The sequence below is a fragment of the Mobula hypostoma genome, chromosome 1, assembly GCF_963921235.1.
Source record: "Mobula hypostoma chromosome 1, sMobHyp1.1, whole genome shotgun sequence".
Classification (NCBI taxonomy): domain Eukaryota; kingdom Metazoa; phylum Chordata; class Chondrichthyes; order Myliobatiformes; family Myliobatidae; genus Mobula; species Mobula hypostoma.
The window spans coordinates 182,718,212-182,746,206 of NC_086097.1; the positions used below are offsets into that span (position 1 = coordinate 182,718,212).

Consider the following 27,995-nt stretch of genomic DNA (forward strand, 5'->3'; position numbering starts at 1 on the left):
TTGGCATGTGTAACTGAGGGAGAGTCACACTGTTGGAGGGGGACTGAGGGAGGGTCACACTGTTGGAGGGATGGGACTGAATGAGAGTCACACTGTTGGAAGAGTGTAACTGAGGGAGAGTCACACTGTTGGAGTGGTGGTACTGAGGGAGAGTCACATTGTTGAAGGGGCGGTACTGAGCGAGTGTCACAGTGTCGGAGGGTGTACTGAGGGAGAGTCACACTGTCGGAGTGGAGTACTGAGGGAGAGTCACACTGTTGGCGTGTGTAACTGAGGGAGAGTCACACTGTTGGAGGGGTGGTACTGAGCGAGAGGCACACTGTTGGAGGGGGACTGAGGGAGGGTCACATTGTTGGAGGGTTGGGACTGAGGGAGAGTCACACTGTTGGAGCGACGGTACTGAGGGAGAGTCACACTGTTGTAAGGGTGTAACTGAGGGAGAGTCACACTGTTGGAGTAGTTGTACTGAGGGAGAGTCACACTGTTGGAGGGTGTACTGAGGGAGAGTCACACTGTTGGAGGGACGGTACTGAGGGAGAGTCACACTGTCAGAGTGGTGTACTGAGGGTGAGTCACACTGTTGGCGTGTGTAACTGAGGGAGAGTCACACTGTTGGCGGCGGATTGAGGGAGGGTGACAATTTTGGAGGTGTGGGACTGAGGGAGAGTCACACTGTTGGAGGGACTGTACTGAGGGAGTGTCACACTGTTGGAGGGATGGTACTGAGGGAGTGTCACACTGTTGTAGTGGTGTACTGAGGAAGAGTCATACTGTTGGAGTGATGGTAATGAGAGAGTCACACTGTTGGAGGGGGACTGAGGGAGAGTCACACTGTTGGCATGTGTAACTGAGGGAGAGTCACACTGTTGGAGGGGTGTTACTGAGGGAGAGTCACACTGTTGCAGGGACGGTACAGAGGGAGTGTCACACTGTTGGAGTGGTGGTACTGAGGGAGTGACACACTGTTGGATGGGCGGTACTAAGGGAGAGTCACACTGTTGTAGGGGTGGTCTGAAGGAGAGTCACACGGTTGGAGGCGTGTACATGAGAGAGAGTCACACTGTTGGAGTGGTGTGCTGAGGGAGAGTCACAGTGTTTGATGGGCGGTACTGAGGGAGAGTCACACTGTGGGAGTAGTGTATAGAGGGAGAGTCACACTGTTGGAGTGGTGGTACTGAGGAAGAGTCACGCTATTGGAGTGGTGGTACTGAGGGAGTGTCAAACTGTTGGAGTGGTGGTACTGAGGGAGAGTCACACTGTCGGAGGGGCAGTACTGAGGAAGTGTCACAGTGTTGGAGTGGTGGTACTGAGAGAGAGTCACACTGTTGGAGGGGCAGTACTGAGGGAGAGTCACAGTGTTGGAGTGGTGGTACTGAGGGAGAGTCACGCTGTTGGATGGGCGGTACTAAGGGAGAGTTACACTGTTGGAGGGGTTTACATGAGGGAGAGTCACACTGTTGGAGCGGTGGTACTGAGGGAGTGACACACTTGAAGCGGTGCAACTGAGCGAGAGTCACACTGTTAGAGGGGGACTGAGGGAGAGTCACACTGTTGGAGTGGTGGTACTGAGGGAGTGACACACTTGAAGCGGTGTAACTGAGCGAGAGTCACACTGTCGGAGTGCTGTGCTGAGGGAAAGTCACACTGTCGGAGTGCTGTACTGAGGGAGAGTCACGCTGTCTGAGTGGTGTACTGAGGGAGAGTCACACTGTTGGCATGTGTAACAGAGGGAGAGTTACACGGTTGGAGGGGGACTGAGGGAGGGTCACACTGTTGGAGGGACGGGACTGAGGGAGTGTCACACTGTTGGCATGTGTAACTGAGGGAGAGTCACACTGTTGGAGGGGGACTGAGGGAGGGTCACACTGTTGGAGGGATGGGACTGAATGAGAGTCACACTGTTGGAAGAGTGTAACTGAGGGAGAGTCACACTGTTGGAGTGGTGGTACTGAGGGAGAGTCACATTGTTGAAGGGGCGGTACTGAGCGAGTGTCACAGTGTCGGAGGGTGTACTGAGGGAGAGTCACACTGTCGGAGTGGAGTACTGAGGGAGAGTCACACTGTTGGCGTGTGTAACTGAGGGAGAGTCACACTGTTGGAGGGGTGGTACTGAGCGAGAGGCACACTGTTGGAGGGGGACTGAGGGAGGGTCACATTGTTGGAGGGTTGGGACTGAGGGAGAGTCACACTGTTGGAGCGACGGTACTGAGGGAGAGTCACACTGTTGTAAGGGTGTAACTGAGGGAGAGTCACACTGTTGGAGTAGTTGTACTGAGGGAGAGTCACACTGTTGGAGGGTGTACTGAGGGAGAGTCACACTGTTGGAGGGACGGTACTGAGGGAGAGTCACACTGTCAGAGTGGTGTACTGAGGGTGAGTCACACTGTTGGCGTGTGTAACTGAGGGAGAGTCACACTGTTGGCGGCGGATTGAGGGAGGGTGACAATTTTGGAGGGGTGGGACTGAGGGAGAGTCACACTGTTGGAGGGACTGTACTGAGGGAGTGTCACACTGTTGGAGGGATGGTACTGAGGGAGTGTCACACTGTTGTAGTGGTGTACTGAGGAAGAGTCATACTGTTGGAGTGATGGTAATGAGAGAGTCACACTGTTGGAGGGGGACTGAGGGAGAGTCACACTGTTGGAGTGTGTAACTGAGGGAGAGTTACACTGTTGGCGGGGGAATGAGGGAAAGTCACGCTGTCTGAGTGGTGTACTGAGGGAGGGTCACACTGTTGGAGGGACGGGACTGAGGGATTGTCACACTGTTGGCATGTGTAACTGAGGGAGAGTCACACTGTTGGAGCGGGACTGAGGATGAGTCACACTGTTGGTGTGTGTAACTGAGGGAGAGTTACACTGTTGGAGGGGCACTGAGGGAGGGTGACACTGTTGGAGTGACGGGACTGAATGAGAGTCATACTGTTGGAAGAGTGTAACTGAAGGAGAGTCACACTGTTGGAGTGGTGGTACTGAGGGAGAGTCACATTGTTGGAGGGGCAGTACTGAGCGAGTGTTACAGTGTCGGAGGGTGTACTGAGGGAGAGTCACAGTGTCGGAGTGGCGGTACTGAGGGAGAGTCATACTTTTGGGGTGGTACTGAAGGACTGACACACTATTGAAGTGGTGTAACTGAGGGAGAGTCATACTGTTAGAGGGGTGTACAAGTGAGAGTCACACTGTTGGAGTGGTGTACTGAAGGAGAGTCACACTGTTGGCGTGTGTAACTGAGGGAGAGTCACACTTTTGGAGGGTTGTACTGAGAGAGAGTTACACTGTTGGAATGTGTAACTGAGGGAGAGTCACACTGTTGGAGGGATGGTACTGAGGGAGTGTCACACTGTTGGTATGTGTAACTGAGAGACAGTCACACTGTTGGAAATGGACTGAGGGAGGGTCACACTGTTGGAGGGACGTGACTGAGGGAGAGTCACACTGTTGGAAGGGTGTAACTGATGGAGGGTCACACTGTCGGAGGAGTGGTACTGAGGGAGAGTCACAGTGTTGGCATGTGCAACTGTGGGAGAGTCACACTTTTGGCGTGTGTAACTGAGGGAGCGTCAGACTGTTGGAGGGGTGGTACTGAGGGAGAGTCACACTGTTGGTGGGGTGGTACTGAGGGAGAGTCATACTGTTGGAGGGGTGGTACTGAGGGAGAGTCACACTGTTGTAGGGGGACTGAGTGAGGGTCACATTGTTGGTGGGGTGGGACTGAGGGAGAATCACACTGTTGGAGGGACGGTACTGAGGGAGAGTCACACTGTTGAAGGGTGTACTGAGGGAGAGTCACACTGTTGGAGTGGCAGTACTGAGGGAGAGTCACACTGTCGGAGGAGTGGTACTGAGGGAGAGTAACAGTGTTGGCATGTGTAACTGAGGGAGAGTCACACTGTTGGAGGATGGAACTGAGAGAGAGTCACACTGTTGGAGGAACGGGACTGAGGGAGAGTCACACTTTTGGAGTGGTGGTACTGAGGGAGAGTTATACTGTTGGAGGGGCGGTACTGAGGGAGTGTCACACCGTCGGAGGGTGTACTGAGAGAGAGTCACACTGTCGGACTGGTGTACTGAGGGAGAGTCACACTGTTGGCGTGTGTAACTGAGGGAGAGTCACGCTGCTGGAGGGGGACTGAGGGAGAGTCACACTGTTGGAGAGGCGGTACTGAGGGAGTGTCACACTGTCAGAGGGTGTACTGAGGGAGAGTCACACTGTTAGAGTGGTGGTACTGAGGGAGAGTCACACTGTTAGAGGGGTGTATGAGGGAGAGTCACACAGTTGGAGTGGTGTACTGAAGGAGAGTCACACTGTTGTAGGGGGACTGAGTGAGAGTCACACTGTTGGAGGGGTGTAACTGAGGGAGAGTCACACTGTTGGAGGGATGGTACTGAGGGAGAGTCACACTGTTGGAGGGGGACTGAGGGAGGGTCACATTGTTGGAGGGGAGGGACTGAGGGAGAGTCACACTGTTGGAGGGACGGTACTGTGGGAGAGTCACACTGCTGGAAGGGTGTAACTGAGGGAGAGTCACACTGTTGGAGTGGTGGTACTGAGGGAGAGCCACACTGTTGGAGTGGCGATACTGAGGGAGAGTCACACCGTTGGAGGGGCGGTACTGAGAGAGTGTCACTGTTGGTGGGGTGTAACTGAGGGAGAGTAACACTGTTGGGGCGGTACTGAGGGAGAGTCACACCGTTGGACTGACGGTACTGAGGGAGAGTCACACTGTTGGAAGGGTGTAACTGATGGAGAGTCACACTGTCGGAGGAGTGGTACTGAGGGAGAGTCACAGTGTTGGCATGTGCAACTGTGGGAGAGTCACCATTTTGGAGTGGTGTACTGAGGGAGAGTCACACTGTTGGTGGGGTGGTACTGAGGGAGAGTCATACTGTTGGGGGGTGGTACTGAGGGAGAGTCACACTGTTGTAGGGGGACTGAGTGAGGGTCACATTATTGGTGGGGTGGGACTGAGGGAGAATCACACTGTTGGAGGGACGGTACTGAGGGAGAGTCACACTGTTGGAAGGGTGTAACTGAGGGAGAGTCACACTGTTGGAGTGGTGGTACTGAGGGACAGTCACACTGTTGAAGGGTGTACTGAGGGAGAGTCGCACTGTTGGAGTGGCAGTACTGAGGGAGAGTCACACTGTTGGAGTGGTGGTACTGAGGGAGTGTCACTGTTGGAGGGGTGTAACTGAGGGAGAGTCACATTGTTTGAGGGACGGTACTGAGGGAGACTCACACTGTTGGAGGGGTGTAACTGAGAGAGAGTCACACTGTTGGATGGGTGGTACTGAGGGTGATTCACACTGTTGGAGGGTGTACTGAGGGAGAGTCACACTGTTGGAGTGGCAGTACTGAGGGAGAGTCACACTGCTGGGGCGGTACTGAGAGAGTGCCACACTGTTGGAGTGATGGTACTGAGAGAGTCACACAGTTGGAGCGGTGGTACTGAGGGAGTGACACACTGTTGAAGCAGTGTAACAGAGGGAGAGTCATACTGTTGGAGGGGGATTGAGGGAAAGTCACATTCTTGGTGTGTGTAACTGTGGGCGAGTCACACTGTCGGAGTGGTGTACTGAGGGAGAGTCATATTGTCAGAATGGTGTACTGAGGGAGAGTCACACTGTCGGACTGGTGTAATGAGGAATAGTCACACTGTTGGCATGTGTAACTGAGGGAGAGTCACACTGTTGGAGGATGGAACTGAGGGAGAGTCACACTGTTGGAGGAACGGGACTGAGGGAGAGTCACACTGTTGGAAGGGTGTAACTGAGAGAGAGTCACACTGTTGGAAGGGTGTAACTGAGAGAGTGTCACACTGTCGGAGTGGTGTACTGAGGGAGAGTCACACTGTTGGCGTGTGTAACTCAGGGAGAGTCACGCTGCTGGAGGGGGACTGAGGGAGAGTCACACTGTTGGAGAGGCGGTACTGAGGGAGTGTCACACTGTCAGAGGGTGTTCTGAGGGAGAGTCACACTGTTAGAGTTGTGGTACTGAGGGAGAGTCACACTGTTAGAGGGGTGTATGAGGGAGAGTCACACAGTTGGAGTGGTGTACTGAGTGAGAGTCACACTGTTGGCGTGTGTAACTGAGGGAGAGTCACACTGTTGGAGGGGAACTGAGGGAGATTCACACTGTTGGAGAGGCGGTACTGAGGGAGTGTCACACTGTCAGAGGGTGTACTGAGGGAGAGTCACACTGTTGGAGTGGTGGTACTGAGGGAGAATCACACTGTTGGAGTGGTGTAACTTTGGGAGAGTCACACTGTTAGAGGGGTGTATGAGGGAGAGTCACACTGTGGGAGTGGTGGTACTGAGGGAGAGTCACACTGTTGTAGGGGGACTGAGTGAGAGTCACACTGTTGGAGGGGTGTAACTGAGTGAGAGTCACACTGTTGGAGGGATGGTACTGAGGGACAGTCACACTGTTGGAGGGGGACTGAGGGAGGGTCACATTGTTGGAGGGGAGGGACTGAGGGAGAGTCACACTGTTGGAGGGACGGTACTGTGGGAGAGTCACACTGCTGGAAGGGTGTAACTGAGGGAGAGTCACACTGTTGGAGTGGTGGTACTGAGGGAGAGCCACACTGTTGGAGTGGCGATACTGAGGGAGAGTCACACCGTTGGAGGGGCGGTACTGAGAGAGTGTCAGTGTTGGAGGGGTGTAACTGAGGGAGAGTAACACTGTTGGGGCGGTACTGAGGGAGAGTCACACTGTTGGACTGACGGTACTGAGGGAGAGTCACACTGTTGGAAGGGTGTAACTGAGGGAGAGTCACACTGTGGGAGTGGTGGTACTGAGGGAGTTTCACACTGTTGGAGGGGTGGTTCCGAGGGAGTGTCACACTGTTGGAGGGTGTTATGAGGGAGAGTCACACTGTTAGAGGGGCAGTACTGTGGGAGTATCACTGTTGGAGGGGTGTAACTGAGGGAGAGTCACAATGTTGGGGCGGTACTGAGGGAGAGTCACACTGTTGGAGTGGCGGTACTGAGGGAGAGTCACACTGTTGGAGGGTGTACTGAGGGAGAGCCACACTGTTGGAGTGGTGGTACTGAGGGAGAGTCACATTGTTGGAGGGGCAGTACTGAGCGAGTGTTACAGTGTCGGAGGGTGTACTGAGGGAGAGTCACAGTGTCGGAGTGGCGGTACTGAGGGAGAGTCATACTTTTGGGGCGGTACTGAAGGACTGACACACTATTGAAGTGGTGTAACTGAGGGAGAGTCATACCGTTAGAGGGGTGTACAAGTGAGAGTCACACTGTTGGAGTGGTGTACTGAAGGAGAGTCACACTGTTGGTGTGTTTAACTGAGGGAGAGTCACACTTTTGGAGGGTTGTACTGAGAGAGAGTCACACTGTTGGAATGTGTAATTGAGGGAGAGTCACACTGTTGGAGGGTGGTACTGAGGGAGTGTCACACTGTTGGTATGTGTAACTGAGAGACAGTCACACTGTTGGAGGTGGACTGAGGGAGGGTCACACTGTTGGAGGGACGTGACTGAGGGAGAGTCACACTGTTGGAAGGGTGTAACTGATGGAGAGTCACACTGTCAGAGGAGTGGTACTGAGGGAGAGTCACAGTGTTGGAGTGGTGTATTGATGGAGAGTCACACCGTTGGAGGGGCGGTACTGAGAGAGTGTCACTGTTGGAGGGGTGTAACTGAAGGAGAGTAACACTGTTGGGGCGGTACTGAGGGAGAGTCATACTGTTGGACTGACGGTACTGAGGGAGAGTCACACTGTTGGAAGGGTGTAACTGAGGGAGAGTCACACTGTGGGAGTGGTGGTACTGAGGGAGCTTCACACTGTTGGAGGGGTGGTTCTGAGGGAGTGTCACACTGTTGGAGGGTGTACTGAGGGAGAGTCACACTGTTAGAGGGTCAGTACTGTGGGAGTGTCACTGTTGGAGGGGTGTAACTGAGGGAGAGTCACAATGTTGGGGCGGTACTGAGGGAGAGCCACACTGTTGGAGTGGTGGTACTGAGGGAGAGTCACATTGTTGGAGGGGCAGTACTGAGCGAGTGTTACAGTGTCGGAGAGTGTACTGAGGGAGAGTCACAGTGTCGGAGTGGCGGTACTGAGGGAGAGTCATACTTTTGGGGCGGTACTGAAGGACTGACACACTATTGAAGTGGTGTAACTGAGGGAGAGTCATACTGTTAGAGGGGTGTACAAGTGAGAGTCACACTGTTGGAGTGGTGTACTGAAGGAGAGTCACACTGTTGGAATGTGTAACTGAGGGAGAGTCACACTGTTGGAGGGTGGTACTGAGGGAGTGTCACACTGTTGGTATGTGTAATTGAGAGACAGTCACACTGTTGGAGGTGGACTGAGGGAGGGTCACACTGTTGGAGGGACGTGACTGAGGGAGAGTCACACTGTTGGAAGGGTGTAACTGATGGAGAGTCACACTGTCGGAGGAGTGGTACTGAGGGAGAGTCACAGTGTTGGCAAGTGCAACTGTGGGAGAGTCACACTTTTGGAGTGGTGTACTGAGGGAGAGTCACACTGTTGGCGTGTGTAACTGAGGGAGCGTCACACTGTTGGAGGGGTGGTACTGAGGGAGAGTCACACTGTTGGAGGGGTGGTACTGAGGGAGAGTCATACTGTTGGAGGGGTGGTACTGAGGGAGATTCACACTGTTGTAGGGGGACTGAGCGAGGGTCACATTGTTGGTGGGGTGGGACTGAGGGAGAATCACACTGTTGGAGGGACGGTACTGAGGGAGAGTCACACTGTTGGAAGGGTGTAACTGAGGGAGAGTCACACTGTTGGAGTGGTGGTACTGAGGGACAGTCACACTGTTGAAGGGTGTACTGAGGGAGAGTCACACTGTTGGAGTGGCAGTACTGAGAGAGAGTCAGACTGTTGGAGTGGTGGTACTGAGGGAGTGTCACTGTTGGAGGGGTGTAACTGAGGGAGAGTCACATTGTTTGAGGGACGGTACTGAGGGAGAGTCACACTGTTGGAGGGGTGTAACTGAGAGACAGTCACACTGTTGGAGGTGGACTGAGGGAGGGTCACACTGTTGGAGGGACGTGACTGAGGGAGAGTCACACTGTTGGAAGGGTGTAACTGATGGAGAGTCACACTGTCGGAGGAGTGGTACTGAGGGAGAGTCACAGTGTTGGCATGTGCAACTGTGGGAGAGTCACACTTTTGGAGTGGTGTACTGAGGGAGAGTCACACTGTTGGTGGGGTGGTACTGAGGGAGAGTCATACTGTTGGAGGGGTGGTACTGAGGGAGAGTCACACTGTTGTAGGGGGACTGAGTGAGGGTCACATTGTTGGTGGGGTGGGACTGAGGGAGAATCACACTGTTGGAGGGACGGTACTGAGGGAGAGTCACACTGTTGGAAGTGTGTAACTGAGGGAGAGTCACACTGTTGGAGTGGTGCTACTGAGGGACAGTCACACTGTTGAAGGGTGTACTGAGGGAGAGTCACACTGTTGGAGTGGCAGTACTGAGGGAGAGTCACACTGTTGGAGTGGTGGTACTGAGGGAGTGTCACTGTTGGAGGGGTGTAACTGAGGGAGAGTCACATTGTTTGAGGGACGGTACTGAGGGAGACTCACACTGTTGGAGGGGTGTAACTGAGAGAGAGTCACACTGTTGGATGGGTGGTACTGAGGGTGAGTCACACTGTTGGAGGGTGTACTGAGGGAGAGTCACACTGTTGGAGTGGCAGTACTGAGGGAGAGTCACACTGCTGGGGCGGTACTGAGAGAGTGCCACACTGTTGGAGTGATGGTACTGAGAGAGTCACACAGTTGGAGCGGTGGTACTGAGGGAGTGACACACTGTTGAAGCAGTGTAACAGAGGGAGAGTCACACTGTTGGAGGGGGATTGAGGGAAAGTCACACTCTTGGCGTGTGTAACTGTGGGCGAGTCACACTGTCGGAGTGGTGTACTGAGGGAAGGTCATATTGTCAGAATGGTGTACTGAGGGAGAGTCACACTGTCGGACTGGTGTAATGAGGAATAGTCACACTGTTGGCATGTGTAACTGAGGGAGAGTCACACTGTTGGAGGATGGAACTGAGGGAGAGTCACACTGTTGGAGGAACGGGACTGAGGGAGAGTCACACTGTTGGAAGGGTGTAACTGAGAGAGAGTCACACTGTTGGAGTGGTGGTACTGAGGGAGAGTTACACTGTTGGAGGGGCGGTACTGAGAGAGTGTCACACTGTTGGAGGGTGTACTGAGGGAGAGTCACACTGTCGGAGTGGTGTACTGAGGGAGATTCACACTGTTGGCGTGTGTAACTGAGGGAGAGTCACGCTGCTGGAGGGGGACTGAGGGAGAGTCACACTGTTGGAGAGGCGGTACTGAGGGAGTGTCACAATGTCGGAGGGTGTACTGAGGGAGAGTCACACTGTCGGAGTGGTGTACTGAGGGAGAGTCACACTGTTGGCGTGTGTAACTGAGGGAGAGTCACGCTGCTGGAGGGGGACTGAGGGAGAGTCACACTGTTGGAGAGGCGGTACTGAGGGAGTGTCACACTGTCAGAGGGTGTACTGAGGGAGAGTCACACTGTTAGAGTGGTGGTACTGAGGGAGAGTCACACTGTTGGAGTGGTGTAACTGGGAGAGTCACACTGTTAGAGGGGTGTATGAGGGAGAGTCACACAGTTGGAGTGGTGTACTGAGTGAGAGTCACACTGTTGGCGTGTGTAACTGAGGGAGAGTCACACTGTTGGAGGGGGACTGAGGGAGATTCACACTGTTGGAGGGGTGGTACTGAGGGAGAGTCACACTGTTGTAGGGGGACTGAGTGAGAGTCACACTGTTGGAGGGGTGTAACTGAGTGAGAGTCACACTGTTGGAGGGATGGTACTGAGGGAGAGTCACACTGTTGGAGTGGCGGTACCTAGGGAGTGTCACACTGTTGGAGGGGTGTAACTGAGGGAGAGTCACACTGTTGGGGCGGTACTGAGCGAGTGCCACACTGTTGGAGTGATGGTACTGAGAGAGTCACACAGTTGGAGCGGTGGTACTGAGGGAGTGACACACTGCTGAAGCGGTGTAACAGAGGGAGAGTCACACTGTTGGAGGGGGATTGAGGGAAAGTCACACTCTTGGCGTGTGTAACTGTGGGCGAGTCACACTGTCGGAGTGGTGTACTGAGGGAAGGTCATATTGTCAGAATGGTGTACTGAGGGAGAGTCACACTGTCGGACTGGTGTAATGAGGAATAGTCACACTGTTGGCATGTGTAACTGAGGGAGAGTCACACTGTTGGAGGATGGAACTGAGGGAGAGTCACACTGTTGGAGGAACGGGACTGAGGGAGAGTCACACTGTTGGAAGGGTGTAACTGAGAGAGAGTCACACTGTTGGAGTGGTGGTACTGAGGGAGAGTTACACTGTTGGAGGGGCGGTACTGAGAGAGTGTCACACTGTTGGAGGGTGTACTGAGGGAGAGTCACACTGTCGGAGTGGTGTACTGAGGGAGATTCACACTGTTGGCGTGTGTAACTGAGGGAGAGTCACGCTGCTGGAGGGGGACTGAGGGAGAGTCACACTGTTGGAGAGGCGGTACTGAGGGAGTGTCACAATGTCGGAGGGTGTACTGAGGGAGAGTCACACTGTCGGAGTGGTGTACTGAGGGAGAGTCACACTGTTGGCGTGTGTAACTGAGGGAGAGTCACGCTGCTGGAGGGGGCCTGAGGGAGAGTCACACTGTTGGAGAGGCGGTACTGAGGGAGTGTCACACTGTCAGAGGGTGTACTGAGGGAGAGTCACACTGTTAGAGTGGTGGTACTGAGGGAGAGTCACACTGTTGGAGTGGTGTAACTGGGAGAGTCACACTGTTAGAGGGGTGTATGAGGGAGAGTCACACAGTTGGAGTGGTGTACTGAGTGAGAGTCACACTGTTGGCGTGTGTAACTGAGGGAGAGTCACACTGTTGGAGGGGGATTGAGGGAGATTCACACTGTTGGAGGGGTGGTACTGAGGGAGAGTCACACTGTTGTAGGGGGACTGAGTGTGAGTCACACTGTTGGAGGGGTGTAACTGAGTGAGAGTCACACTGTTGGAGGGATGGTACTGAGGGAGAGTCACACTGTTGGAGTGGCGGTACCTAGGGAGTGTCACACTGTTGGAGGGGTGTAACTGAGGGAGAGTCACACTGTTGGGGCGGTACTGAGCGAGTGCCACACTGTTGGAGTGATGGTACTGAGAGAGTCACACAGTTGGAGCGGTGGTACTGAGGGAGTGACACACTGCTGAAGCGGTGTAACTGAGGGAGAGTCACACTGTTGGAGGGGGATTGAGGGAAAGTCACACTGTTGGCGTGTGTAACTGTGTGAGAGTCACACTGTCGGAGTGGTGTACTGAGGGAGAGTCATATTGTCAGAGTGGTGTACTGAGGGAGAGTCACACTGTTGGCATGTGTAACTGAGGGAGAGTCACACTGTTGGAGGATGGTACTGAGGGAGAGTCACACTGTTGGAGGGGACTGAAGGATAGTCACACTGTCAGAGTGGTGCACTGAGGGTGAGTCACACTGTTGGCGTGTGTAACTGAGGGACAGTCACACTGTTGGAGGATGGTACTGAGGGAGAGTCACACTGTTGGAGGGGACGGAGAGATAGTCACACTGTCAGAGTGGTCCACTGAGGGAGAGTAACGCTGCTGGAGGGGGACTGAGGGAGAGTCACACTGTTGGAGGAACGGGACTGAGGGAGAGTCACACTGTTGGAAGGGTGTAACTGAGAGAGAGTCACACTGTCGGAGTGGTGTACTGAGGGAGTGCCAGACTGTTGGCATGTGTAACTGAGGGAGAGTCACACTGTTGGAGGGATGGTACTGAGGGAGAGTCACACTGTTGGAGGATGTACTGAGGGAGAGTCACACTGTTGGAGGGGTGGGACTGAGGGAGAGTCACACTGTTGGAGGGACGGTACTGTGGGAGAGTCACTCTGTTGGAAGGGTGTAACTGAGGGAGAGTCACACTGTTGGAGTGGCCGTACTGAGGGAGGGTCACACTGTTAGAGGGGTGGGACTGAGGGAGAGTCACATTGTTGGAGGGACGGTACTGTGGGAGAGTCACACTGTTGGAAGGGTGTAACTGAGGGAGAGCCACACTGTTGGAGGGGCGGTACTGAGGGAGTGTCACTGTTGGAGGGGTGTAACTGAGGAAGAGTAACACTGTTGGGGCGGTACTGAGGCAGTGTCACACTGCTGGTATGTGTAACTGTGGGAGAGTCACGCTGTTGGAGGGGCGGTACTGAGGGAGTGTCACACTGTCGGAGGGTGTACTGAGGGAGAGTCACACTGTCGGAGTGGTGTACTGAGGGAGAGTCACACTGTTGGCATGTGTAACTGATGGAGAGTCACACTGTTGGAGGGGCGGTACCGAGGGAGTGTCACACTGTTGGAGGGTGTACTGAGGGAGAGTCACACAGTTGGAGCGTGGTACCGAGGGAGTGTCACACTGTTGGAGTGGTGGTAGTGAGGACGAGTCACACTGTGGGAGGGGTGGTACTGAGCGAGATTTACACTGTTGGAGTGGTGGTACTGAGGGAGTGCACACTGTTGAAGGGGTGTAACTGAGGTAGAGTCACACTGTTGGAGTGGTGTACTGAGGGAGAGGCAGACTGTTGGAGTGGTCTATTGAGGGAGAATCACACTGTTGGAGGGGTGTACGAGGGAGAGTCACACTGTTGGAGTAGTGAACTGAGGGAGAGTCACACTGTTGGCGTGTGTAACTGAGGGAGAGTCACACTGTTGGAGTGGTGTACTGAGGGAGAGTCAGACTGTTGGAGTGGTGTACTGAGGGAGGGTCACATTGTTGGAGGGGTGGGACTGTGGGAGCGTCACGCTGTTGGAGGGACGGTACTGAGGGAGAGTCACACTGTTGGAGTGGCGGTACCTAGGGAGTGTCACACTTTGGAGGGGTGTAACTGAGGGAGATTCACACTGTTGGGGCGGTACTGAGAGAGTGCCACAGTGTTGGAGTGATGGTACTAAGAGAGTCACACAGTTGGAGCAGTGGTACTGAGGGAGTGACACACTGTTGAAGCGGTGTAACTGAGGGAGAGTCAAACTGTTGGAGGGGGATTGAGGGAAAGTCACACTGTTGGCGTGTGTAACTGTGGGAGAGTCACACTGTCGGAGTGGTGTACTGAGAGAGAGTCATATTGTCAGAGTGGTGTACTGAGGGAGAGTCACACTGTTGGCACATGTAACTGAGGAAGAGTCACACTGTTGGAGGGGTATTGAGGGAGAGTCACACTGTTGGCGTGTGTAACTGTGTGAGAGTCACACTGTCGGAGTGGTGTACTGAGGGAGAGTGATATTGTCAGAGTGGTGTACTGAGGGAGAGTCACACTGTTGGCATGTGTAACTGAGGGAGTCACACTGTTGGAGGATGGTACTCAGGGAGTGTCACACTGTTGGGAGTGGTGGCAGTGAGGGCGAGTCACAATGTGGGAGGGGTGGTACTGAGGGAGATTTACACTGTTGGAGTGGTGGTACTGAGGGAGTGACACACTTTTGAAGGGGTGTAACTGAGGGAGACTCACACTGTTGGAGTGGTGTACTGAGGGAGAGGCAGACTGTTGGAGTGGTCTATTGAGGGAGAATCACACTGTTGGAGGGGTGTACGAGGGAGAGTCACACTGTTGGAGTAGTGAACTGTGGGAGAGTCACACTGTTGGCGTGTGTAACTGAGGGAGAGACACACTGTTGAAGGGGTGTAACTGAGGGAGAGTCACACTGTTGGAGTGGTGTACTGAGGGAGAGTCAGACTGTTGGAGTGGTGTACTGAGGGAGAGTCATATTGTCAGAGTGGTGTACTGAGGGAGAGTCACACTGTTGGCATGTGTAACTGAGGGAGAGTCACACTGTTGGAGGATGGTACTGAGGGAGAGTCACACTGTTGGAGGGGACTGAGGGATAGTCACACTGTCAGAGTGGTGCACTGAGGGTGAGTCACACTGTTGGCGTGTGTAACTGAGGGAGAGTCACACTGTTGGAGGATGGTACTGAGGGAGAGTCACACTTTTGGAGTGGACGGAGAGATAGTCACACTTTCAGAGTGGTCCACTGAGGGAGAGTCACGCTGCTGGAGGGGGACTGAGGGAGAGTCACACTGTTGGAGGAACGGGACTGAGGGAGAGTCACACTGTTGGAAGGGTGTAACTGAGAGAGAGTCACACTGTTGGAGTGGTGGTACTGAGGGAGAGTTACACTGTTGGAGGGGCGGTACTGATGGAGTGTCACACTGTCGGAGGGTGTACTGAGGGAGAGTCACACTGTCGGAGTGGTGTACTGAGGGAGTGCCAGACTGTTGGCATGTGTAACTGAGGGAGAGTCACACTGTTGGAGGGATGGTACTGAGGGAGAGTCACACTGTTGGAGGATGTACTGAGGGAGAGTCACACTGTTGGAGGGGTGGGACTGAGGGAGAGTCACACTGTTGGAGGGACGGTACTGTGGGAGAGTCACTCTGTTGGAAGGGTGTAACTGAGGGAGAGTCACACTGTTGGAGTGGCCGTACTGAGGGAGGGTCACACTGTTAGAGGGGTGGGACTGAGGGAGAGTCACATTGTTGGAGGGACGGTACTGTGGGAGAGTCACACTGTTGGAAGGGTGTAACTGAGGGAGAGCCACACTGTTGGAGGGGCGGTACTGAGGGAGTGTCACTGTTGGAGGGGTGTAACTGAGGAAGAGTAACACTGTTGGGGCGGTACTGAGGCAGTGTCACACTGCTGGTATGTGTAACTGTGGGAGAGTCACGCTGTTGGAGGGGCGGTACTGAGGGAGTGTCACACTGTCGGAGGGTGTACTGAGGGAGAGTCACACTGTCGGAGTGGTGTACTGAGGGAGAGTCACACTGTTGGCATGTGTAACTGATGGAGAGTCACACTGTTGGAGGGGCGGTACCGAGGGAGTGTCACACTGTTGGAGGGTGTACTGAGGGAGAGTCACACAGTTGGAGCGTGGTACCGAGGGAGTGTCACACTGTTGGAGTGGTGGTAGTGAGGACGAGTCACACTGTGGGAGGGGTGGTACTGAGCGAGATTTACACTGTTGGAGTGGTGGTACTGAGGGAGTGACACACTGTTGAAGGGGTGTAACTGAGGTAGAGTCACACTGTTGGAGTGGTGTACTGAGGGAGAGGCAGACTGTTGGAGTGGTCTATTGAGGGAGAATCACACTGTTGGAGGGGTGTACGAGGGAGAGTCACACTGTTGGAGTAGTGAACTGAGGGAGAGTCACACTGTTGGCGTGTGTAACTGAGGGAGAGTCACACTGTTGGAGTGGTGTACTGAGGGAGAGTCAGACTGTTGGAGTGGTGTACTGAGGGAGGGTCACATTGTTGGAGGGGTGGGACTGTGGGAGCGTCACGCTGTTGGAGGGACGGTACTGAGGGAGAGTCACACTGTTGGAGTGGCGGTACCTAGGGAGTGTCACACTTTGGAGGGGTGTAACTGAGGGAGAGTCACACTGTTGGGGCGGTACTGAGAGAGTGCCACAGTGTTGGAGTGATGGTACTAAGAGAGTCACACAGTTGGAGCGGTGGTACTGAGGGAGTGACACACTGTTGAAGCGGTGTAACTGAGGGAGAGTCAAACTGTTGGAGGGGGATTGAGGGAAAGTCACACTGTTGGCGTGTGTAACTGTGGGAGAGTCACACTGTCGGAGTGGTGTACTGAGAGAGAGTCATATTGTCAGAGTGGTGTACTGAGGGAGAGTCACACTGTTGGCACATGTAACTGAGGAAGAGTCACACTGTTGGAGGGGTATTGAGGGAGAGTCACACTGTTGGCGTGTGTAACTGTGTGAGAGTCACACTGTCGGCGTGGTGTACTGAGGGAGAGTGATATTGTCAGAGTGGTGTACTGAGGGAGAGTCACACTGTTGGCATGTGTAACTGAGGGAGTCACACTGTTGGAGGATGGTACTCAGGGAGTGTCACACTGTTGGGAGTGGTGGCAGTGAGGGCGAGTCACAATGTGGGAGGGGTGGTACTGAGGGAGATTTACACTGTTGGAGTGGTGGTACTGAGGGAGTGACACACTGTTGAAGGGGTGTAACTGAGGGAGACTCACACTGTTGGAGTGGTGTACTGAGGGAGAGGCAGACTGTTGGAGTGGTCTATTGAGGGAGAATCACACTGTTGGAGGGGTGTACGAGGGAGAGTCACACTGTTGGAGTAGTGAACTGTGGGAGAGTCACACTGTTGGCGTGTGTAACTGAGGGAGAGACACACTGTTGAAGGGGTGTAACTGAGGGAGAGTCACACTGTTGGAGTGGTGTACTGAGGGAGAGTCAGACTGTTGGAGTGGTGTACTGAGGGAGAGTCATATTGTCAGAGTGGTGTACTGAGGGAGAGTCACACTGTTGGCATGTGTAACTGAGGGAGAGTCACACTGTTGGAGGATGGTACTGAGGGAGAGTCACACTGTTGGAGGGGACTGAGGGATAGTCACACTGTCAGAGTGGTGCACTGAGGGTGAGTCACACTGTTGACGTGTGTAACTGAGGGAGAGTCACGCTGCTGGAGGGGGACTGAGGGAGAGTCACACTGTTGGAGGAACAGGACTGAGGGAGAGTCACACTGTTGGAAGGGTGTAACTGAGAGAGAGTCACACTGTTGGAGTGGTGGTACTGAGGGAGAGTTACACTGTTGGAGGGGCGGTACTGAGGGAGTCTCACACTGTCGGAGGGTGTACTGAGGAAGAGTCACACTGTCGGAGGGACGGTACCGAGGGAGTGTCACACTGTTGGAGGGTGTACTGAGGGGGAGTCACACAGCTGGAGCGTGGTACCGAGGGACTGTCACACTGTTGGGAGTGGTGGTAGTGAGGGCGAGTCACAATGTGGGAGGGGTGGTACTGAGGGAGATTTACACTGTTGGAGTGGTGGTACTGAGGGAGTGACACACTGTTGAAGGGGTGTAACTGAGGGAGACTCACACTGTTGGAGTGGTGTACTGAGGGAGAGGCAGACTGTTGGAGTGGTCTATTGAGGGAGAATCACACTGTTGGAGGGGTGTACGAGTGAGAGTCACACTGTTGGAGTAGTGAACTGTGGGAGAGTCACACTGTTGGCGTGTGTAACTGAGGGAGAGACACACTGTTGAAGGGGTGTAACTGAGGGAGAGTCACACTGTTGGAGTGGTGTACTGAGGGAGAGTCAGACTGTTGGAGTGGTGTACTGAGGGAGGGTCACATTGTTGGAGGGGTGGGACTGTCGGAGAGTCACGCTGTTGGAGGGACGGTACTGAGGGAGAGTCACACTGTTGGAGTGGCGGTACCTAGGGAGTGTCACACTGTTGGAGGGGTGTAACTGAGGGAGAGTCAAACTGTTGGAGGGGAATTGAGGGAAAGTCACACTGTTGGCGTGTGTAACTGTGGGAGAGTCACACTGTCGGAGTGGTGTACTGAGGAAGAGTCATATTGTCAGAGTGGTGTACTGAGGGAGAGTCACACTGTTGGCATGTGTAAATGAGGGAGAGTCACACTATCGGAGTGGTGTATTGAGGGAGAGTCATGTTGTCAGAGTGGTGTACTGAGGGAGAGTCACACTGTTGGCATGTGTAACTGAGGGAGAGTCACACCGTTGGAGGGGTGGGACTGAGGGAGAGTCACACTGTCAGAGTGGTGCACTGAGGGAGAGTCACACTGTTGGCGTGTGTAACTGAGGGAGAGTCACGCTACTGGAGGGGGACTGAGGGAGAGTCACACTGTTGGAGGAAGGGGACTGAGGGAGAGTCACACTGTTGGAAGGGTGTAACTGAGAGAGAGTCACACTGTTGAAGCGGTGTAACTGAGGGACAGTCACGCTGCTGGAGGGGGACTGAGGGAGAGTCACACTGTTGGAGGGGACTGAGGGATAGTCACACTGTCAGAGTGGTGCACTGAGGGAGAGTCACACTGTTGGCGTGTGTAACTGAGGGAGAGTCACGCTACTAGAGGGGGACTGAGGGAGAGTCACACTGTTGGAGGAACGGGACTGAGAGAGAGTCACACTGTTGGAGGGGTGGTACTGAGGGAGTGTCACACTGTTGGAGTGGTGGTAGTGAGGGCGAGTCACACTGTGGGAGGGGTGGTACTGAGGGAGATTTACACTGTTGGACGGGGACTGAGGGAGGGTCACATTGTTGGAGGGGAGGGACTGAGGGAGAGTCACACTGTTGGAGGGCTGTAACTGAGGGAGAGTAACACTGTTGGGGCGGTACTGAGGGAGTTTCACACTGTTGGAGAGGCGGTACCGAGGGAGTGTCACACTGTTTTAGTGGAGGTACTGAGAGAGAGTCACACTGTTGGAGGGGTGGGACTGAGGGAGAGTCACACAGTTGGGGCGGTACTGAGAGAGTGCCACACTGTTGGAGTGATGGTACTGAGAGAGTCACACAGTTGGAGCGGTGGTACTGAGGGAGTGACACACTGTTGAAGCAGTGTAACAGAGGGAGAGTCACACTTTTGGGGGGGGGATTGAGGGAAAGTCACACTGTTGGCGTGTGTAATTGTGGGAGAGTCATACTGTCGGAGTGGTGTACTGAAGGAGAGTCATATTGTCGGAGTGGTGTACTGAGGGAGAGTCACACTGTTGGCATGTGTAACTGAGGGAGAGTCACTCTGTTGGAGGATGGTACTGAGGGAGAGTCACACTGTTGGAGGGTGTACTGAGGGGGAGTCACACAGTTGGAGCGTGGTACCGAGGGAGTGTCACACTGTTGGAGTGGTGGTAGTGAGGGAGTGACACACTGTTGAAGGGGTGTAACTGAGGGAGAGTCACAGTGTTGGAGTGGTCTATTGAGGGAGAATCACACTGTTGGAGGGGTGTACGAGGGAGAGTCACACTGTTGGAGTAGTGAACTGAAGGAGAGTCACACTGTTGGCGTGTGTAATTGAGGGAGAGACACACTGTTGAAGGGGTGTAACTGAGGGAGAGTCACACTGTTGGAGTGGTGTACTGAGGGAGAGTCAGACTGTTGGAGTGGTGTACTGAGGGAGGGTCACATTGTTGGAGGGGTGGGACTGTGGGAGAGTCACACTGTTGGAGGGACGGTACTGAGGGAGAGTCACACTGTTGGAGTGGCGGTACCTAGGGAGTGTCACACTGTTGGAGGGGTGTAACTGAGGGAGAGTCACACTGTTGGGGCGGTACTGAGGGAGTTCCACACTGTTGGAGTGATGGTACTGAGAGAGTCACACATTTGGAGCGGTGGTACTGAGGGAGTGACACACTGTTGAAGCAGTGTAACAGAGGGAGAGTCACACTGTTGGAGGGGGATTGAGGGAAAGTCACCCTGTTGGCGTGTGTAACTGTGTGAGAGTCACACTGTCGGAGTGGTGTACTGAGGGAGAGTCATATTGTCAGAGTGGTGTACTGAGGGCGAGTCACACTGTTGGCATGTGTAACTGAGGGAGAGTCACACTGTTGGAGGATGGTACTGAGGGAGAGTCACACTGTTGGAGGAATGGGACTGAGGGAGAGTCACACTGTTGGAAGGGTGTAACTGAGAGAGAGTCACACTGTTGGAGTGGTGGTACTGAGGGAGAGTTACACTGTTGGAGGGGCGGTACTAATGGAGTGTCACACTGTCGGAGGGTGTACTGAGGGAGAGTCACACTGTCGGAGTGGTGTACTGAGGGAGAGCCAGACTGTTGGCATGTGTAACTGAGGGAGAGTCACACTGTTGGAGTGGTGGTACTGAGGGAGTTTCACACTGTTGGAGGGGCAGTACCGAGGGAGTGTCACACTGTTGGAGGGTGTACTGAGGGGGAGTCACACTGTTGGAGGTGCAGTACCGAGGGAGTGTCACACTGTTGGAGGGTGTACTGAGGGAGAGTCACACTGTTAGAGTGGCGGTACTGAGGGAGAGTCACTCTGTTGGAGTTGCGGTACTGAGGGAGAGTCACACTGTGGGAGTGGTGTACTGAGGGAGAGTCACACTGTTGGAGGGGCGGTACTGAGGGAGTGTCACACTGTTGGAGTGGTACTGAGGGAGTGACACCCTGTTGAAGCGGTGTAACTGAGGGAGAGTCACACTGTTAGAGGGGTACATGAGGGAGAGTCACACTGTTAGAGGGGTACATGAGGGAAAGTCACACTGTCGGAGTGGTGTACTGAGGGAGTGTCACACTGTTGGAGGATGTACTGAGGGGGAGTCACACTGTTGGAGGCGCGGTACCGAGGGAGTGTCACACTGTTGGAGGGTGTACTGAGGGAGAGTCACACTGTTAGAGTGGCGGTACTGAGGGAGACTCACTCTGTTGGAGTTGCGGTACTGAGGGAGAGTCACACTGTGGGAGTGGTGTACTGAGGGAGAGTCACAGTGTTGGCGGGGCGGTACTGAGGGAGTGTCACTGTTAGAGAGGTGTAACTGAGAGAGACTGTTGGGGTGTTGGTATTGAAGGAGTGTCACACTGTTGGAGGGTGTACTGAGGGGGAGTCATACTATTGGAGGGGCGGTACCGAGGGAGTGTCACACTGTTGGAGGGTGTACTGAGGGAGAGTCACACTGTTAGAGTGGCGGTACTGAGGGAGAGTCACACTGTTGGAGTTGCGGTACTGAGGGAGAGTCACACTGTTGGATTGGTGGGACTGAGGGAGAGTCACACTGTGGGAGTGGAGTACTTAGGGGGAGTCACACTGTTGGAGGGGCGGTACCGAGGGAGTGTCACACTGTTGGAGGGTGTACTGAGGGAGAGTCACACTGTTGGAGGGAGACTGAAGGAGAGTCATACTGTCAGATTGGTGCACTGAGGGTGAGTCACACTGTTTGCGTTTGTAACTGAGGGAGAGTCACACTGTTGGAAGGGTTTAACTGAGGGAGAGTCACACTGTTGGAGTGGTGGTACTGAGGGAGAGTCACACTGTTGAAGGGGCGGTACTGAGGGAGTGTCACACTGTTGGAGTGGTGTAACTGAGGGAGTATCACACTGTTGGGGTGGTACTGGGGAGTGACACCCTGTTGAAGCGGTGTAACTGAGGGAGAGTCACACTGTTAGAGGGGTGTATGAGGGAGAGTCACACTGTTGGAGTGGTGCACTGAGGGAGATTCACACTGTTGGTGTGTGTAACTGAGGGAGAGTCACACTGTTGGAGGGGGACTGAGGGAGAGTCACACTGTTGGCGTGTGTAACTGAGGGAGAATCACACTGTTGGCATGTGTAACTGAGGGAGAGTCACACTATTCGAGTGGTGTCCTAAGGGAGAATCACACAGTTGGCGTGTGTAACTGTGGGAGAGTCACACTGTTGAAGGGGTGGTACTGAGTGAGAGTCACACTGTTGGAGGGGGACTGAGGGAGGGTCACACTGTTGGAGGGGGACTGAGGGAGGGTCACATTGCTGGAGGGGTGGGTCTGAGGGAGAGCCACACTGTTGGAGTGGTGGTACTGAGGGAGAGTCACACTGTTGGAGGGTGTACTGAGGGAGAGCCACACTGTTGGAGTGGCGGTACTGAGGGAGAGTCACACTTTTGGAGGGGCAGAACTGAGCGAGTGTCACTGTTGGAGGGGTGTAACTGAGGGAGAGTCACACTGTTGGAGTGGGACTGAGGGAAAGTCACACTGTTGGAGTGGTGTACTGAGGGAGTGTCACACTGTTGGCATGTGTAACTGAGGGAGAGTCACACTGTTGGAGTGGTGTACTGAGGGAGAGTCACAGTGTTGGAGGGGTGGTACTGAAGGAGTGTCACACTGTTGGAGGGGCGGTACCGAGGGAGTGTCACACTGTTGGAGGGTGTACTGAGGGGGAGTCATACTATTGGGGGGGCGGTACCGAGGGAGTGTCACACTGTTGGAGGGTGTACTTAGGGAGAGTCACACTGTTGGAGTGGCGGTACTGAGAGAGAGTCAAACTGTTGGAATGGCGGTACTGAGGGAGAGTCACACTGTTGGAGGGGCAGTACTGAGTGAGTGTCACACTCTTGGAGGGTGTACTGAGGGAGAGTCACACTGTTGGAGTGGCGGTACTGAGGGAGAGTCACACTGTTGGAGTGGTGGTACTGAGGGAGTGACACACTGTTGAAGGGGTGTAACTGAGGGAGAGTCACACTGTTGGAGTGACGGTACTGAGGGAGAGTCATACTGTTGGAGGGGTGTAACTGAGGGAGAGTCACACTGTTGGAGTGGTGTACTGAGGGAGAGTCACGTTGTTGGCGTGTGCAACTGAGGGAGTGTCACACTGTTGGGGCGGTACTGAGGGAGCGACACACTGTTGGAGTGTTGTTTTGAGCGAGTGCCACACTGTTGGAGTGGTGGTAGTGAGGGCGAGTCACACTGTGAGAGGGGTGTACTGAGGGAGTGACACACTGTTGGAGTGGTGGTAGTGAGGGAGTGATACACTGTTGAAGCGGTGTAACGGAGGGAGAGTCACACTGTTAGAGGGGTGTACGAGGGAGAGTCGCACTGTTGGAGTGGTGTACTGAGTGAGAGTCACACTGTTGGCGTGTGTAACTGAGGGAGAGTCACACTGTTGGAGTGGTGCACTGAGGGAGAATTACACTGTTGGCGTGTGTAACTGAGGGAGAGTCACAATGTTGGAGGGAAGGTACTGAGGGAGAGTCACACTTTTGGAGTGGTGGTACTGAGGGAGTGACACACTGTTGAAGGGTTGTAACTGAGGGAGAGTCACACTGTTGGAGTGGTGTACTGAGGGAGAGTCACACCGTTGGAGCGGCGGTACTGAGGGTGTGACACACTGTTGGAGTGTTGTATTGAGCGAATGCCACACTGTTGGAGTGGTGGTACTGAGGGAGAGTCACACTGTTGGAGAGGTGGTACTGAGGGAGTGACACACTTTTGAAGCGGTGTAACTGAGGGAGAGTCACACTGTTGGAAGGGGACTGAGGGAAAGTCACACTGTCGGAGTGGTGTACTGAGGGAGAGTCACACTGTTGGCATGTGTAACTGAGGGAGAGTCACACTGTTGGAGTAGTGTACTGAGGGAGAATTACACTGTTGGCGTGTGTAACTGAGGGAGAGTCACAATGTTGGAGTGGTGCACTGAGGGAGAATTACACTGTTGGCGTGTGTAACTGAGGGAGAGTCACAATGTTGGAGGGAAGGTACTGAGGGAGAGTCACACTGTTGGATGGGGACTGAGGGAGGGTCACATTGTTGGAGGGGTAGGACTGAGGGAGAGTCACACTGTTGGAGGGACGGTACTGAGGAAGAGTCACACTTTTGGAAGGGTGTAACTGAGGGAGAGTCACACTGTCGGAGTGGTGTACTGAGGGAGAGTCACACTGTTGGAGGGTTGGTACTGAGGTAGTGTCACACTGTTGGAGGGGTGTAACTGAGGGAGAGTCACACTGTTGGGGCGGTACTGAGGGAGAGTCACACAGCTGGAGGGGCAGTACTGAGGGAGAGTCACACTGTTGGAGGTGTGTAACTGAGGGAGTGTCACACTGTTGGGGTGGTACTGAGGGAGAGTCACACTGTTGGCGTGTGTAACTGAGGGAGAATCACACTATTGGCGTGTGTAACTGAGGGAGAGTTACACTGTCGGAGTGGTATAATGAGGGAGAGTCACACTGTTGGCATGTGTAACTGAGGGAGAGTCACACTGTTGGAGTGGTGTCTTGAGGGAGAGTCACACCGTTGGCGTGTAACTGAGGGAGAGTCACACTGTTGGGGCGGTACTGAGGGAGTGACACACTGTTGGAGGGGGACTGAGGTAGAGTCAGACTGTTGGAGGGGGACTGAGGGAGAGTCACACTGTTGGAGTGGTGGCAGTGAGGGCGAGTCACACTGTGGGATGCGTGGTACTGAGGGAGAGTCACACTGTTGGAGTGGTGGTACTGAGGGAGTGACACACTGTTGAAGGGTTGTAACTGAGGGAGAGTCACACTGTTGGAGTGGTGTACTGAGGGAGAGTCACACCGTTGGAGCGGCGGTACTGAGGGTGTGACACACTGTTGGAGTGTTGTATTGAACGAATGCCACACTGTTGGAGTGGTGGTACTGAGGGAGAGTCACACTGTTGGAGAGGTGGTACTGAGGGAGTGACACACTTTTGAAGCGGTGTAACTGAGGGAGAGTCACACTGTTGGAAGGGGACTGAGGGAAAGTCACACTGTCGGAGTGGTGTACTGAGGGAGAGTCACACTGTTGGCATGTGTAACTGAGGGAGAGTCACACTGTTGGAGTAGTGTACTGAGGGAGAATTACACTGTTGGCGTGTGTAACTGAGGGAGAGTCACAATGTTGGAGGGAAGGTACTGAGGGAGTGTCACACTGTTGGATGGGGACTGAGGGAGAGTCACACTGTTGGAGGGACGGTACTGAGAGTCACACTGTTGGAAGGGTGTACCTGACGGAGTGTCACAGTGTTGGAGTGGTGGTACTGAGGGAGAGTCACACTGTTGGAGGGGTGGTACTGAGGGAGTGTCACACTGTTGGAGGGGTGTAACTGAGGGAGGGTCACACTGTTGAAGCCAAGTAACGGAGGGAGAGTCACACTGTTAGAGGGGTGTACGAGGGAGAGTCACACTGTTGGCGTGTGTAACTGAGGGAGAGTCACACTGTTGGCGTGTGTAACTGAGGGAGAGTCATACTGTTAGAGGGTTGTACGAGGGAGAGTCACACTGTTGGCGTGTGTAACTGAGGGAGAGTCACACTGTTGGAGTGGCGGTACTGAGGGAGTGTCACACTGTTGGAGGGACGGTACTAAGGGAGCGTCACACTGTCAGAGTGGTGTACTGAGGGTGAGTCACACTGTTGGCGTGTGTAACTGAGGGAGAGTCACACTGTTGGAGGGGACTGAGGGTGTGTGACACTTTTGGAGGGGTGGGATTGAGGGAGAGTCACACTGTTGGATAGGCGGTACTAAGGGAGAGTCACACTGTTGAAGGGGTGTACTGAAGGAGAGTCACACTGTTGGAGTGGTGTGCTGAGGGAGAGTCACACTGTTGGAGGGGTGTACTGAGGGAGTGTCACACTGTTGGATGGGCGGTACTGAGGGAGAGTCACACTGTGGGAGTGGTGGTACTGAGGTAGAGTCATACTGTGGGAGTGTCGGTACTGAGGTAGTGTCACACTGTTGGGGTGATGTACTGAGGGAGAGTCACACTGTTGGACTGGGGAACTGGGGGAGAGTCACACTGTTGGAGGGTTGTAACTGAGGAAGGGTCACACTGTTGGATGGGCGGTACTGAGGGAGAGTCACACTGTGGGAGTGGTTTTAATGAGGGAGAGTCACACTGTTGGAGGGGTGGTACTGAGGGAGAGTCACACTGTTGGAGGGGTGTATTGAGGGAGTGTCACAGTGTTGGAGTGGTGTACTGAGGGAGGGTCACACTGTTGGAGTGGTGTACTGAGGGAGAGTCACACTGTTGGAGTGGTGTACTGAGGGAAAGTCACACTGTTGGATGGGCGGTACTGAGGGAGGGTCACACTGTTGGAGTGGTGTACTGAGGGAGAGTCACACTGTTGGAGTGGTGTACTGAGGGAGAGTCACACTGTTGGAGGGGTGGTACTGAGGGAAAGTCACACTGTTGGAGGGGTGTACTGAGGGAGTGTCACAGTGTTGGAGTGGTGTACTGAGGGAGAGTCACACTGTTGGATGGGCGGTACTGAGGGAGGGTCACACTGTTGGAGTGGTGTACTGAGGGAGAGTCACACTGTTGGAGTGGTGTACTGAGGGAGAGTCACAGTGTTGGATGGGCGGTATTTGGAAATTGTTGCATCCACTCCTGGATCAGTGAACTGCTGGGCTCGTCCTCATGGTGTGTGGGGTATCGATAGACAATCACCGGTCACGGGTGCTGGGACAGGCTCCCTCCCAGGGGAGGTGTCTCTCACCAGCTCGTCCCCACTGACTCAGTTCCAGTTCCAAGTACCAGTACAGTTCCTGGAGCCAGTGCGATTGAGCAGAAACCACAGTGCACAGGGCTCACGGACCAGTGGGCTCTGGTTTGGAGGAGGGGTAAACTCAGGAAAGGAACTGTATGGAGAATGTGTAGGGTTGGGGGCTTAGGGGCAGTTGAGGCATTATTGGTGTGGGGATTGTTCGGGAGTGCTGCGGCAGAGACATCTCAGACAGGGAGGACGGGAGCTTGTGCTGACTGATGTGAGGAAGGGGGTTGTATGGGGAGGGGAGTGTTTGTGGGTGAGGGATGTGTGGGAGGGTGTGCGGGAAGAGTTTGTGGGAAAGGGGTGGGTGTGGGTATGAAACAATTGTCTGGGGGGTGATGAGCCTGGGGACGGATAGGTTCTGAGCATGCGGAGTGTGTGGGAGTGATCAGTACGGGGAGGTTTGTGGGTGAGAGGAGGGTCTGGGGGTGACTGGTGCAGGGAGTTTGTAAGTGGGGGTGAGGTCTGGGTGACCAGTTTGGTGAGGGTGCAGGGCTGGGGTGTGTGTCTGGGGGTGACTGGTGAGGGAAGGGAGTTGTGGTTGGAGGTAGTGTAATGTCCTGGTTCACAACTTTGCTGTTATGCTGTAGGTATTTCATTTAGCAGTTGTGTAAATCAGTCTGTTTGGGTTATTGTTGAAGATAAGGGACGATGAGGAATGCGTGCCATCCAATTCGGATGCCGGAACCGGGGGGAGGTGTTTTTTGGAGAGGAGCACTGAGGTTGTTCTTGGGGTTTTTGGTTCGGCAGGAGATGAAGAGAGAAGACACCAGGGAGAATTGGTCATAGGATACGACACAGTGGGAGACCCGTTTGTTCGGGATGGATTGCAAGCGACATTCAGAAGGTGGTGTGTGCTTTCACAGTGACTGAGGGCCCAGTGCGTGAGTGACCGAGCAGTTCAAGATTAGCTCCAACATTTAAATGTTTAATTAAAATGGGCCCTTGTCCATAGAACCATAGATCACGATAGCACAGAATACAGGCCATTTGGCCCTTCTAGTCTGTGCCAAAACTTTATTCCACTTGTCCCATTGACCTGCATCCAGTCCATAACCGTCCAGACCTCTCCCGTCCATGTATCTATCCACTTTATTCTTAGAACTTCAGAGCGAGCCCGCATTTACCACATCAGATGGCAGCTCGTTCCACACTCCCACCACTGTCTCAGTGC

At 54.1% G+C, this 27,995-nt stretch overlaps 1 protein-coding gene across 2 annotated transcripts in view; it reads right to left on the reverse strand.

Moving 5' to 3' along the window:
- The window catches only part of LOC134353239 (amiloride-sensitive amine oxidase [copper-containing]-like), a 69,443-nt gene that overhangs the window by 24,738 nt on the left and 16,710 nt on the right, over positions 1 to 27,995 (reverse strand). The gene's annotated exons all lie outside the window — the stretch shown is intronic.